General features: G+C 37.9%; 1 long non-coding RNA gene across 2 annotated transcripts in view; it reads left to right on the forward strand.

Moving 5' to 3' along the window:
* Positions 1-12,550, forward strand: part of LOC150049870 (uncharacterized) — a 206,279-nt gene extending 193,729 nt beyond the window's left edge. For both annotated transcript variants that reach the window (XR_016538895.1, XR_016538896.1), the window contains 2 exons: positions 11,260-11,437; positions 12,332-12,550. This is a non-coding gene — a long non-coding RNA (uncharacterized LOC150049870). The remainder of the gene's footprint in view (positions 1-11,259; positions 11,438-12,331) is intronic.
* The last annotated feature ends 1,291 nt before the right edge of the window (positions 12,551-13,841 follow it).

The following is a 13,841-nucleotide window of genomic DNA, read 5'->3' on the forward strand; positions in this document are numbered from 1 at the left end:
TGCTGTGTTCAATTAAAACCCCTTTTAAAAAATTATTAAGTACTTGTACAAAGTTTTACACAAAAGGAATAAAATCCTTAAACATAATAAAGTAGATACATTCTACCCATTCACAGCCTAATCTAGTATACCCAGAATGCAAATGAGTTGAGACTATCATATCAATATCAGTAAAGATGAAAACTTTTGTTAATTAGAAGAAATTGGTTCCAGGAGTGATAGCTTATGTCTATAATCCCAGCTACTTAAGATTTGGCTGGGATTAAATGAATTTAACAATTTGTTGGGGAGGGGTATCAGAAAGGGACAATATAGGAGAAAATAAATGAGGGATAACACTGTTCAAAGGGAAATATACTCATTACTTGACATACTGTTACCCCTCTATACATCACCTTTACAAAAAAATTTAAAGTTAAAAATGAAATAAAAAAATTTAAAAAGTATTGCACCCTACTAGGGAGATACCATTTCAAAAAATACCAAAAATAGATTTTTTCCTTTTAAAAACTATAATTTTCAGCTCCTGTTGCTTGGGATTCATCTTACAATGAATGCAGAAGGCTTATATAAAAATATTAGAATAGCTGCATTTTCAAAACAAAAAAGTGTGTCATCTTATATGATGGGGTTATTTCAAAACCTACGTATGCTCATTTCTTTTTCAGTAGTTATAATACCTGTGTTATGTTTCAATAAATATTATATTTAAAAAAAAGATGTGGCTGGGATGGTTTTGAACCTTGATCCTCAGATCTCAGCCTCCTGAGTTGCTAGGATTACAGGCCTGAGCCATGGGCATCTGGCTAGAAAGACAGTTTTTAATGCTGAAATTTCTACTAAACTCTGCAATTCACTATAAACTGGCAAGTTAACTTCACCAACAAGCACAACAAATGCAGTAATAATGCAAACCAAATAATACAAATGCAAAGAAATTACAATAAAGCAAATGCTAAAGTTAAAAATCATAAAATATTAGCTGGGTGTGGTGGCTCACACCTGTAATCCTAACTACTCAGGAGGCTGAGATCTGAGGATTGTGGTTCAAAGCCAGCCAGGACACACAAAACCTGAGACTCTTATCCCCAATTAAGTGGGAAGTGGGGCTTGGCTAAAGGGTAGGGCAGTAGCCTTAAGTTGAAGAGCTCAGGGACAGTGCCCAGGCCAAGTTTAAGCCCCATGATTCACAAAAAGGAATCATAAAATATCAATGTGAAAAATACAAATACATATGAATGCATATCAATAAGTCACATTTTGGGGTAATTTGAAAAATCAATAAGAAATTACTAGAAGAAAATGAAGGGAAATATATAACATAACAACTCACAAGTAGAAAACGATGCATACTATAGGGTGTATGTATCTCAAATCACAAGATGCCATTCTGTACTCAGGTGAATAAAATTAAAAGCTCATGATTGATTTTTAGGAAAAGACAGTATATAAAAATCCCCATTGTGGGGGGGTACACACTTATGTGTAGACCAGAGGCACTGAGAACTACTCCAGAAAAGACCACTAGCAGGGCCACGCCTTCATACCTCTTCAATCTCAGGGCAGAAATCACGAATCAAACTGTGGTTCAACATCAGTCCAGGCAAAAAGGGAGAGCCTTGTTTCAATCAAAAAGCTAGTTGTGGCAGTACATACTTGTAATCCCAGCCCCAAAGGAGGCTTAGAGATTAAATAGGCAGTAGACATAGACAGGGCTGGCCCTAAGCAAAACCTTGAGAACCTATCATTTATTGAAATGAGCCATGAGCTCAGTCCTCTTTAAATTGTGGTCAAGTGATACAAGTGACCCTACTTACCTACGAAGCACCAGGCCCTGAGTTCAAACAGAAGTATATGAAGTGGCAGCAAATATGTTTACTGTATACTTCTATAAATGTTGGGCACTAGTGAGAATATAGTAGAAATTGCTGAGAGGAATTTTTAAAGTATATACATTTTTATAAAGCATGCATAACATCCATAATTGAATTAAATGTAATAAAAATGAACATTACAAAGCCAGGCCCAAGTGGTTCATGCCTATAACTCTAGGCTCTCAAGAGCATTAGATCTGGAAGATCACAATTTCAAGCCAACTGGCAGAAAAGTTTATGGAAATCCGTCTCCAATTAAATAGCAAGAAGCCAGACTGGAAATGGGGTTCAAGTAGTAGAACTGTGAGCTGTGAGCCAGCAAGCTGAGCAAGTGACAGGCCCACATCGATTCCAGACATGGCAGAAAAAAAGGAAAGAAAATTGAAATAATATAAATGCATATGAAAAAGTTCTGAAATATAAGCAGAGCAACTTCAACACAGTGTTATATGAATCATTTGTACCAAATGAATATGTCATTCAAAAATAACAAAAGGAATAAATTTTTGCTGGTCTTGGGGCTTGAACTCAGGGCTGAGATGCTATCCCTGTGCCTCTTTGTATACAAGGCTAGCATACTGCCACTTGAGTCACAGCACCATTTCTTGCTTTTTCTGAGTAGTTTGAGTAAAGAGTCTCATGGACTTTTCGGCCCAGTCTGCCTTGCTAAAGGCCCAAACTGGGCATAGGGCAGTGGTTCATGAGGAAGATGTATGCCTGCAAGAAAAACAGTAGTAGACTGCTGTGCATGATTGAAAACAAGCTGTGCTAGTATATATAAAACACTTAAAAAATCTTAATTTGGGCCGGGAGTTTGGCCTAGTGGTAGAGTGCTTGCCTAGCATGCATGAAGACCCGGGTTTGATTCCTCGGTACCCCAGATTCATAGCAAAAAGCCAGAAATGGTGCTGAGGCTCAAGTGGTAGAGCACTAGCCTTGAGAAAGTCCAAGGACAGTGCTCAGGCCCTGAGCTCAAGCCCAGGACTGGCAAAAAAAAAAAAATCTTAATTTACATTGTTTCCACAGTTACGAAAACAATTGTTCTCCCATGATTGCACCTACCATTATTTATCTCTATTGATCTTTCTTCACCAAGGGAATACATAAAACATATTATTCAATGTCTCCAGGGATGACACTTTTCTAGCATATGGATTTTAAGTAATATACTTTAAACAAACTTTTTTTGAAGCATTAGAAATACAATCAGGAAACTTTTCAACTGCTTGTGGGTTTTCTACCTTTGAAAATAATGACCCAGATGTAGTTTAATGATGCTATCTACATAACATTACCTGATAGAACAACTGGCAATATCCTGAAACTCATGTTTTAAATTAACATTGTCTGGAATTCTGTGCTGTTAGCAGAAAGAATAACATTACCCCATCTGTAAGGAAATAGACCTGAAAAATCATATTAAGTGAAGTAAGCCAGACCCAAAGAAACATAGACTCCATGGTTGCCCTCATTTGTAATCATTTGTATACATCTAGGATTCTCCTAGCAAAGGATCATAGTAGCTCAAAAGCTATATGCATATGGTCATATAGGATGAGGTTCAGTGAAATGAACTCCAGGACATGGGAATAAGAGGTTTATCTTTGTGATTTTTCTTAATGTACTATATGAAGTTATTTCTCTTTTCTCCCCCTTATAGTTTATTTGAAATAAGGAAGGGAAGGGAAAAACAAGGTGATGGGGAGGGATGGAAAGTGGAAGAAAAACATGGGAAAGGGTATCAGTGTTTTAAGAAGTAATAAACCCACTCCCTGATGAATGTAACTGTAACCCCTCTGTATATCACCATGGCAATATAATTAAAACACCAAAAATTAACATTGTCATCCTAGCTCTTATGTTTATTACCATTCTAAACATGTATTTTAAGGCAAGGGTTTTAGTATAACAGAATTAAACTAGGGATAAGTAGAAAAAGAAATATTTCCTGCTCCCCATGCTAGAATAATGGAATTAAAGAGTTCTGTTTTATTGTTTGAGGTTTTTTTTCTCAACTTCATTTTTTTAAACTTGTGGTCAAACAAATCTAGCAAGGTTAGCCATGTTAATTTTTCAGCGTGCAGATGAATAAGCACAACGATGCATCTGTGAAGGAAGTGGAAACTGGTAGAGATGTGTTATTAGATGATTTTATCATTGTGGGACATCCTTATGAACTGCCTCCGTGGAGACGGTTTTCGTCATTTCCTGTATGTGGCCTCATTTTATGCAACCATGAGGTGTGCAAAGTGTGAGAAGTTCAAGGTCACTGCTACTGAAACACAGCATGCCGTTTTACAGTCAACCCTTTCCCAGAGTACACTCGGATAGTCTAGGTTCCTTTGCTAAACACAGAAGCCAGGAACAGTCACTCACTGTCATCATCTAACATTGCATCCAACATTGTACATAGCAGGCTGCCCACCAAGTTTGCTCACACCAGCTTCCCCACAAGTACATGGATAACAAATTGCTACAGCCTTTAGATGGTGGTACCAGAGTGAGCAATGGAAAATCTTTACCCCATTAGAACCCCGTTGGAACCATGGTGGTGGGTTTACTTAATTAACCAAAATGGCCTTACATGGTAGAGGACTGTTAATTCAGCAACACCTCTCCTGAACATTGAAAAATTTCAAACATATTCATTAGAAAATTGCATTGTAAAGCAATGCAAGTAGGCCATGACTGGTGTTATATGCCTCATAAGAATTTTGGATTTTCCCCCTTTTGTGTGTGTGTGTATTGAGGGAGATTTCTTTGTACAAAGGTAATTCTAGTGTTTTAAAAAAAATTACTCTAATGAGATTATGGCATGAGACTTGGGCTCAGCTTCTCTTCACTCCATTACTCTGTTTCTCTTCCCAGTTGAGGACAAGTCCAGGTGTTTCTGCACTACAAAGGCTTGGCATGCATGAGATTCAGTTCTTTCTCTGGGGTCCTGTCTGGAAAGGACTAGGGTGGATGATTATTAGCATAGATGGTAGCACTGATGGAGACATGACCTAGGCTTTCAATGGCAATGGACCAGTGAGACTGGCTGCCTTCACACAGCAGAACCCAAGACAGAGACTTTTGACTTGCAGTTTCTACACTGAGTGAATAAGATAGGGAAAGTGTGATTTAAGTTAATGAGTGTAGAAGAGTCTTAAATGCCAATATTTATTACCCAGGTGACAGTACTAATTACCACATTATAGGTAAACTCAAGCCAGACACTTGGGGACACTGGTCACCTGGGAAATGAAGACCCTTTCAGAAGGGTCCTGGGGCTTGAACTCAGGACCTGTGAGATTCATTTTCTCAAGGCTAGTGCTCTATCACTGAGCCTCAGCCTTTTAAAGTAGTTCATGGGAGATATATATTTAAAAAAATCCTCAAATCCCACCAGCCTTCTTCCTAGCTTCTGGAATAGAAAAACATACACGTTTTCTTCAACACTTAACACAATATTATTACATGCTGAGAAAGCATGGAAATTGTTTAGGAGATTATAAAAGTGAGCTTGCATATATATGTATGTTCTGTGGACTTAGAGCAAGTTCACTTTATAATATCCTCCCGAACATTTCCATTCTTTTTTGAGACAGAACATGACTGAAGATGTGACTAGAGATGGTAGATACTTATAGAATATAAATTCCTTAGAAGAAGTTTGTGGAGATATTCAGGTCTCTGAGATCAAACAATGCAGATTTGGATATTTATGGGATATTTGAGCACTATGCAGAATGTTCCTACTACTTATGAAACGTGAAATGTTACCTATTTAAATTGTATGTTACCGAGGATTTTAAGCTAAAATGGATGGGTTATATCCAAACAGTGGACCAAGAATAGTAAAATGACACCTAGATAGGGAGCCTATTAAAAGCGTATCACATAGGTGTACAGTTTTGTTCTAAAAATACAGTGGCCTCAGAGCCTTCTGCTAGTGTTAAAAAAATTGAAAACATTAATTAACTGAGCTGAGTTGTGTAGGCTTACTTTTTGAATAGATATCTTTTTGGGAAAATTTGTTTTTCTGGTCCTGGAGCCTGAACTCAGGACCTGGGCACTGACCTTGAGCTTCTTTTGCTCAAGGCTAGCTCTCTACCACTTGAGCCACAGTGCTACTTTGAGCTTTTTCTCAGTAGTTTATGATAAAAGTCTCATATCCTTTCCTACCTGGGCTGGTTTCTAACTGTCATCCTCAAATCTCAGCCTCCTAAGTAGCTAGGATTAGAGGCATAAGCCACCAGCACCCAGGTAAATTTTTTCCTTTTTTTTTTTGCAACAAAACCTTTATAAGCTGGTTTCAGTAATAGCTGAATCTGTTCAAAATGTTAATTTTCAACCTTAAATTAGAACAAATGGCTATAGGGCTGCATAATGCCATCACTGGGCACTAGGAGAGAGTAGACTGTCAAAGTAATAGCCATCCCTAACGTGGAGAAGCACGTGCAGAATGGATTCTTTCTGGATGTCACAGTGCAGCCATCATCCAGCCTGTTGCCTGTGAAGATCAACCTCTGTTGATCTGAATTTTTTCTTTTAATCTTTACTTGTACAAAAAGGAGTTGCCATTTAACATAGCCATTTATAAATATATATCTTGATCAATGTCACCCCTTTGTGCCATCTTATCAAAGGAATCAAACATCTCATTTGAACATCCTGCATGTCTAGGCTGACAATGTATTTAAAAATTAATACTGCTATCCTTTGTTCTGTTCTTTCTGGAATCCCCTAACATTGTCTATGCCCTATTCTAGTGTTCTAGTAAAATGCTGTTGAGTTGTTCATGTGTGGGCAAGAGGAGGGGAATGTCAGGATATGAACAATAGGACTTCACAGTCTCCAAACTGGTAGCAGGGGCTATGTAGTAGTCATGTTGTGCCTAGATTTCAGTGACAGACATGAGAGGGGTCCTGGGGACCTCAAGTAGAATGCACGTAATGACTGGCGAGTTTAAAACTCCTATCCTTTGTAGAGTGAAGGAGACATCCTGACTGACATGTCATGATGAACATATCCTAGGGCTGTCTGTGTGCCCAGAGCTCACAAGGGGCAGAAGTATGGGATCTGGAGAATTACAGAGGGAATGATTATTGAGGTGTCTACATTTGGAACCGAGTTCTTATATTAGCTTATATTAGATGACCTTTTGAAATCCATTCTTAATAGTTACAAAGAAAATAAGATATATTCATGTTCTGTTCTGAAGTCAAACTTGTATCATTCTAGATACTACTTAAATGTGTTTTGGTCTATCTATATTCATCTTTGACCTCGGTTTTTTTTTGGCCAGTCCTGGGTTTGAACTCAGGGTCTGAGCTGTCCTTGGACTTTCTCAAAGCCAGAGCTCTAACAGTTGACCCTCAGCACCACTTCCAGCTTTTTTCTATGTATGTGGTACTGAGGAATCGAACCCGGTTCTATGTGCATGCTAGGCAATCACTCTACCAATAGGCCAAACTCCGGCACTTTTTAAAAAAATTTGTAAAATTCTTTTCTTTACAAATAATTTTTATTGTGATTAATAGAAGGGTTACATTATATTCACCAGATAGAAGGTGCATATTGATATCCTTTCTTATGATATGGTCCCCATTTCCCTCCCACCCTCCCTATCTAATTTCAAATAACCAATTAAGCATATATTAAAATATATCAGCTAACAAGGTGAAAAATTGTAACAATGTAAGATAACCAAGGGATGGCAAAAGAGATGAGCAATAACATAGTACATAAGGACAGCAGTCACTCATTATGTGGCTTTTGTTTTCTTATCCTGGAGGTCCTTACATTTAGTGTCATACTATTTGGCCTAATGTCTCTAGATTTTGTTCTATTGTAAATCTCTGCTAGGAGAGCCCAAGGTTTCTACTGTTTATGACAAATGAGGGAGACTATTGGGCCTATATTCCTTTGAGTCTGGCTTACTTCACTTAATGTGATTTTTTTCTAAGTCTTTCCTTTCAAATGGGGCGATGTTGTTCTTTCTGACAGCAGCATAGAATTCCATTGTGTATAAATACCACATCTTGTTGATCCACTCATCAACTGAGGGGCATCTGGGTTGGTTCCATATCTTTGCTTTGGTAAATAGTGTTGCAATGAACATTGTTGTGGTAGTGGATTTAGAATGTCCTTGTTTCTGGATGATTGGGTAAATGCCAAGTAGTGGAATTGTGTCATAGGGGAGTTCAATGTTTAGTGTTTTGAGGAACTCCGGCACGTTTTTTAATGTAAAAGAATGTGAGGCTGAAACAATGTTTTCAAATACATTAGGGTATCAAATATCTGCCCCAAACTATCATCCTAAGGTCAAATTCATTTTTTTTGCATTTAAACTGACAAATGATTCTATTCTTGAGAGAAACCGGCAGCATAGCTCTTCAGAGAACATGTGCCCTAGAACAAAGCGATGACAAATTCACTTGAAAAAAAAAAAAAACAACTTGCTTTTCTCTCTTTTTACTGTTCCCTCCCCCTCCCCCTTTCCTTTTCCCTCCCCTTCCCCCTCTCCTCAGGGCTTGGGTGCTGTCCCTGAGCTGCTATAGCTCAAGGCTAGTGCTCTACTACTTGACCCACAGTGCCACTTTTGGCCTTTTCTGTTTATGTATACAAAGGAATCAAACCCAGGATTTCATGCATGCTAGGTAAGCACTGTACTGCTCAGTGACATTCCCAGCCCTTTCCCCCCAACCCCTTGTGTGTGTGTGTGTGTGTGTGTGCTACCCAGATCTCTACATGTGCTAGGCAGACTTTACCCTTGAGCCACTCTATCATCTATTTTTGCACTGGTTATTTTCAAAATAAGGTCTCTCTTGGTGTCCAACCCAGCATGGACTTATATCCTCCTATTTGTGCCTCCCTTTGTTGCTGGGGTAACAGGCACACACCGGTGTCCAGGATTGGCTGAAATGCAATTGTCCAGACTGTTTTTCCTCAGGCTGACTTGGAATCATGATTCTCTGATATCTCTTTTCCAAGTATTTAGACTTACACAGATATTTCATTACTATGCCCAGCTTTTCCTGCAGTTTGGATTCTCAGATGAGGTAGGTCTCAAAATTTTCATGCAAATTGTCCCAACATAGGATTTCATTTTTTTTCTCTAAAACTTTAATTCAGGAACTGATCTAATTAACTTTGATGTATTGTGGGATTTGAATTTCAACATCAGAGAGGAGGGAATTATTCCCACATGCCTGCTGATTATTGAGGCATTCAGGCATGAAGGTATCTTGCTTTATAAACCCCTGAAGAATTCTAATGCCTAATTGTTGCTTGATTTGTGGAGCCTTAACTCTTCGTAATATCTCCATGGTGATTTCCATCATGTTTCAAGCTTAATCATAAAACAAGTGTTTTCTGCCAATCTTTCCATCCATGTTTTTAATTGTCTTTCACAAACATTATCTGGGCTAATACAGAATACCTGAATATATCCTCATATCTTATCTTCCTGCAAGTATGTTTACAAACAGATATAATTGCCTAGCAATTTGATTATTTCTCGTGTTTAATCATATTAAATATTGTTAAAATATGAATTTAAACAAAAGAATTCTTATAAATCACCTTATTTGAATAATTGTGAGTTTCCCTAATCTTGAAGAAATTTATAATATTTACACCAGTAAATATTGGAGGGGAAAAAAAGGTTTAATCTCTAAGTTACAAAGACAGCCCCAAACATTTCATTAGTTCTTACTATGAGCCAAGTGCTTAACTAATACTGATTTAATTCTCAGAATAATACTCTAAGGTAAGTAATGTTTTTTTTTAATTCCAAATTGGCTGAGGAGAAAATCTGAGACTAGGAGATGAAGTAAAATTTCCAAAGTCACACAGCTGATATGTAAAGGATACACAATTCATGTCTGAACAGTTTCTTTCCCAGCCAGTGCCTTCAAGCTTAACATGGTGTAGGTCAGGACCTCTTGCGTTTTGGCTGTGTGGAAGCTTGGTATTCATCAAGGACAGTAGACTTCTTAATCACATTCTGTTACTCATTGCCATAGTAGTCATCTATGATTCCTGACAGCAGATCGTTTTGTTCATGCCACCATTAGCTGTCCAATGGCCCTGTTGCGTGTTATATGTGGACTCACCCCTGCAGGAGAGACAGGAATCTCTACCACCTGCTTTCCAGGCCCTGCCCTGTAGTGACCTGTTCTACTTGTCATAAGAGGAGGCACCCTGAGAGTAACCTTCTCACTTTATCTTTCTTACAGAAGAAACAGTTCCCATTGCATCTCATAGTGAGCTATTTTCTTTCTTGTGCATTGCTAACAGACATTGTAGAACGATCCCTAAATAATCCACAGACATCTTCTTAAAGACTAGTTAGAACCCACAAGATCAGAATAGAAGCCCAGAAGACTAGCAGGCACCATTCAAGAAGGAATTCTGCACAGGATCCTGTCTAGTGACAATCCTGTTCCTTGTACAAATGAGGCAGAATGACTCTAGGCCTTAGGCAACAGGGACCTAAATGTCAAAGTTGTCGGCAGTAACAAAATGTGTTGACAATTACTTGTGCATTGACTGTGGTTACTAGTTCCAGTGGAAAATGTAGATTACATGGTTTTCCCACATAACTTCATAAGATTGTGATGATTCAGGGATAGTATTTTGAAAATTCTGATCCGAGTATAATGACACAGGCATACAGGAAATGGAATCTATATCCAGAAGCCATTCTTAGTATGCAAATGGAGTCTGAGGACAACAGGAAACCAAGCCAAGGGAAGCCTCTAGGGAAAGGTAGCCTTTTCTTTCTGATCTTTAACATGATATTTTGTTTACACGTTTGGTTTTCAGCTCCGTTGACTGCTGTCTCCTCTGTGAAGTCAGTACAGTCAGAATAATAGCACAGGATACCTATTATACCACTGGTCCTACCTATCCACACATCTGCATCTGTGGAATTAAACTGCCTTAGGCTAAAAATACTTGGAAAACACTTGCGTCTGTACTGAACACGTGCAGATCTTTGACATTTTTTTCCTGAACAATATAGGATAACAACTATTTGCATGGTATTTATGTTGTGTTATGTACTGTACCTAATGTGGAAATGATTTAAAATATAAGGAGGGAGATGGGCCCTGGTGGTTCATGCCTGTAATCCTAGCTATTCAGGAGGCTGAAATCTGAAATACCAAGGTTCAAAGATACTATGCATTTTACACCCGGGATAGGAGATTCTAAGGATTTAGACTATAAGGGATGTTGGTCCTGGAATCAATCTACTGCATATACACAGAGATGATGGGGTTATGTAATCTAGTAAAATCTGGTCTCAAAGAAAAGCAAAAGCAAAATAAAAACCCAAACACCAACAATAAATTATGCACTCCCAATTAAAAAATAAATCTCCTGGTGATTCTAGGTAAGAGCTCCACTTGCCTAGCAGCTTGATTTTGGCCTGTGAGATCCTGAGCAGAGAATCCACTCCAATCTGCTTCGTGTAGCCTAGGGGGCTTGGAACTAATAAATGGATGTGACTGACGCTACCTTCATCATGGTATCTTGGTACAAGGCAACAGAGAATGAAAATGCCATTGCCTGTACGTAAGTTTCTACACTCCTAGTGCTTCTGTTTGGACTTTCTCCTCACTGAATTGGGTCTTTATTTTGGCTCTTTCTATATTGATTTAAGTTCCTATAGTACATCTGGCTGAATACAGATGAGAAATACACATTTTTTTCCATTTTACAAAGTCATAAATGTCAAGTAGGGGCACAGGATTTCGTAGATATTGAAGACCAAATAATTAAACCTATTATCTTTGTTTTCATATAGCTTGCATTCTGGTAGGTAATTTAGTAATGAATTAAATGAAGATAAACTCTACTGCTGGCTATTGTAAAACTGTAAAGGAAGTATGCAAGGATCTGACAGGGTAAACCAAATATTGTTAATTATAGTTAAGGAAATCCGGTTTTAAGGGTAAGTTACCAGACAGCTTTGAATAGAAGTGAACAATTCCATATTTTAGTAAGGGCCACTGGCTTCTCTTAGGATCACACTAAATTGTGAGGCAGGGGTGGGAAAGAATGAAAAACACAAATGCAGGGGAAACACTGGTTAGTGACACTGGGTGGAAGTGGAGAGGATGAGAAGTGAGAGGAACGAGAGGAATAACCATAAAACAGTTGGTAGTTCTCAGAACACTGGTGGGTCTTGAGTGTTACTCAAGATTTTCAGTTCTCTCCATCAAGTCCTCACTCCTGAATACTGAGTGGCAGATGGATCGAACTTAGGCTTGACAAATCACAAAGATGACTTCATTTGCTCATTAGAATAAACCATATGAAGACAGTTTATGCCAATCCCATTGAAATGGTCACATATTAAGGATCTCTAGGGTTGTTTGAGAGCATATGTTTACTAGTGATTTAATGAATTTGTCTCTTGATACTAGCAACACTTTCTTTCAAGACTTTTTTTTCTCTTGTAGGTGACTCTAGATCATAACATCAGAGTTTATCAAGAATGGCTGAATGAACTTGAGTCCAGAGATTGTGGGATGAGGTTTGTACTTCTGGAATTTTCTTCTGCATTTACAATACTGCCCAGAGCAGAGCCTGTCAATAGCTCTGGTACCACCAGCATGAGACAGTTCCTGTGTGAATGACATTGGAGTCAGAACAGACCCTGTGGAATTGACCATTCTCTGCAGGAAACTATTTCTCTTTCTTTTATTTAACAATGTTTTTCTTTAATCCTTTACCCAGGCTAGATGGCATCAGTGGCTTGACTCAGTATAGTATCTTAGTCACTACAAGAGCTTCTGAGAAAGGGAAACCTGTTTCCCTTCATAGCTGTCATTGCTCTGAATACAGTAATGACCTGTTTGTCCCATACTTTTTTCATATATTTTTCATTGTAATTAATAGAAGGGTTACATGACATTTGCCAGATGGAAGGTGCATTAATTCACATACATTGATACCCTTTCACATGTCTTGGTCCCCATTTCCCTCCCCTCCACCCCTCATCTTGTTTTGCCCCCTTCCCTATCCAATTTCAAATAACCAAATACAAATATATCCAATATATCAGATAACAAAGTGAGATACTGTAACAATTATTGTGATCAATTAGTTGCATAAAGATTTTCCACCTTAACATTTCCAGAAATTTATCTAACACACCTTGTAGATATCCATTTCTGATGTCTGCTTTCTCAAGCTGTATAATACACGCAAGTAATGAAATGCCCAAGGCACTCAAATGATTTAGTACCAATTTTTCACAATTCTTTTAAAACCTAGTTATTTAAAATTAAAAACTGAACTCAAGAGTCTTTTTTCCATTTCCTGGGTGGGAAGCAATCAATGTTTCTCTCCTATTTCTTCCTACTTTACTGTGTTTTAGTAAAATCAATTTACTTTGCTAAAACTTTAAAAAGTGAAAACTAAAATCTAAATATGCAATGCTTACCCTCTTGGTATGCTTTTTTGGGAAATAAAAGGGAAGACATGTTCTGAAGATGTTCAAGCAATACCCGTTCCATGATCACTTCTGAACGCTTTCCAAACCCCAACCACTTAAGTGTCAAACTTTAGTAGCCACCAAGATAAACACAAGGAACATGCCTGTGCCCTTATGGAGCCTCAGTCAAGTAGAATAAGCCATCATTGCTATATCACCAACTATTCCAAGTAAGTGTGCAAATAAATAGAAGGAAAATAATATGCTATTTTCATATTAAGTTCGACTGATAACTTGCTGTATGCTTATTTATGTCCTGAGGAAACTTGAGAATGGTAAAAAATAAAATCATGCATTCATAAACTACTTGGGGAAATTTATTCAGAAATTTTAAATGGAACAAAAAATACCATTTCCCATTAATGAACACAGCCTTAGTAGCAGACTATTCTACTCAAGAGGATATGGGTAGTCCAATTGGGTTGCATTTCTTCATGTAATGTCTGTATTTTTGTGCCACCCCTTTTTCCTCC

Source organism: Megascapheus bottae, chromosome 19 (genome assembly GCF_031878675.1).
Source record: "Megascapheus bottae isolate mThoBot1 chromosome 19, mThoBot2.hap1, whole genome shotgun sequence".
Taxonomy (NCBI): domain Eukaryota; kingdom Metazoa; phylum Chordata; class Mammalia; order Rodentia; family Geomyidae; genus Megascapheus; species Megascapheus bottae.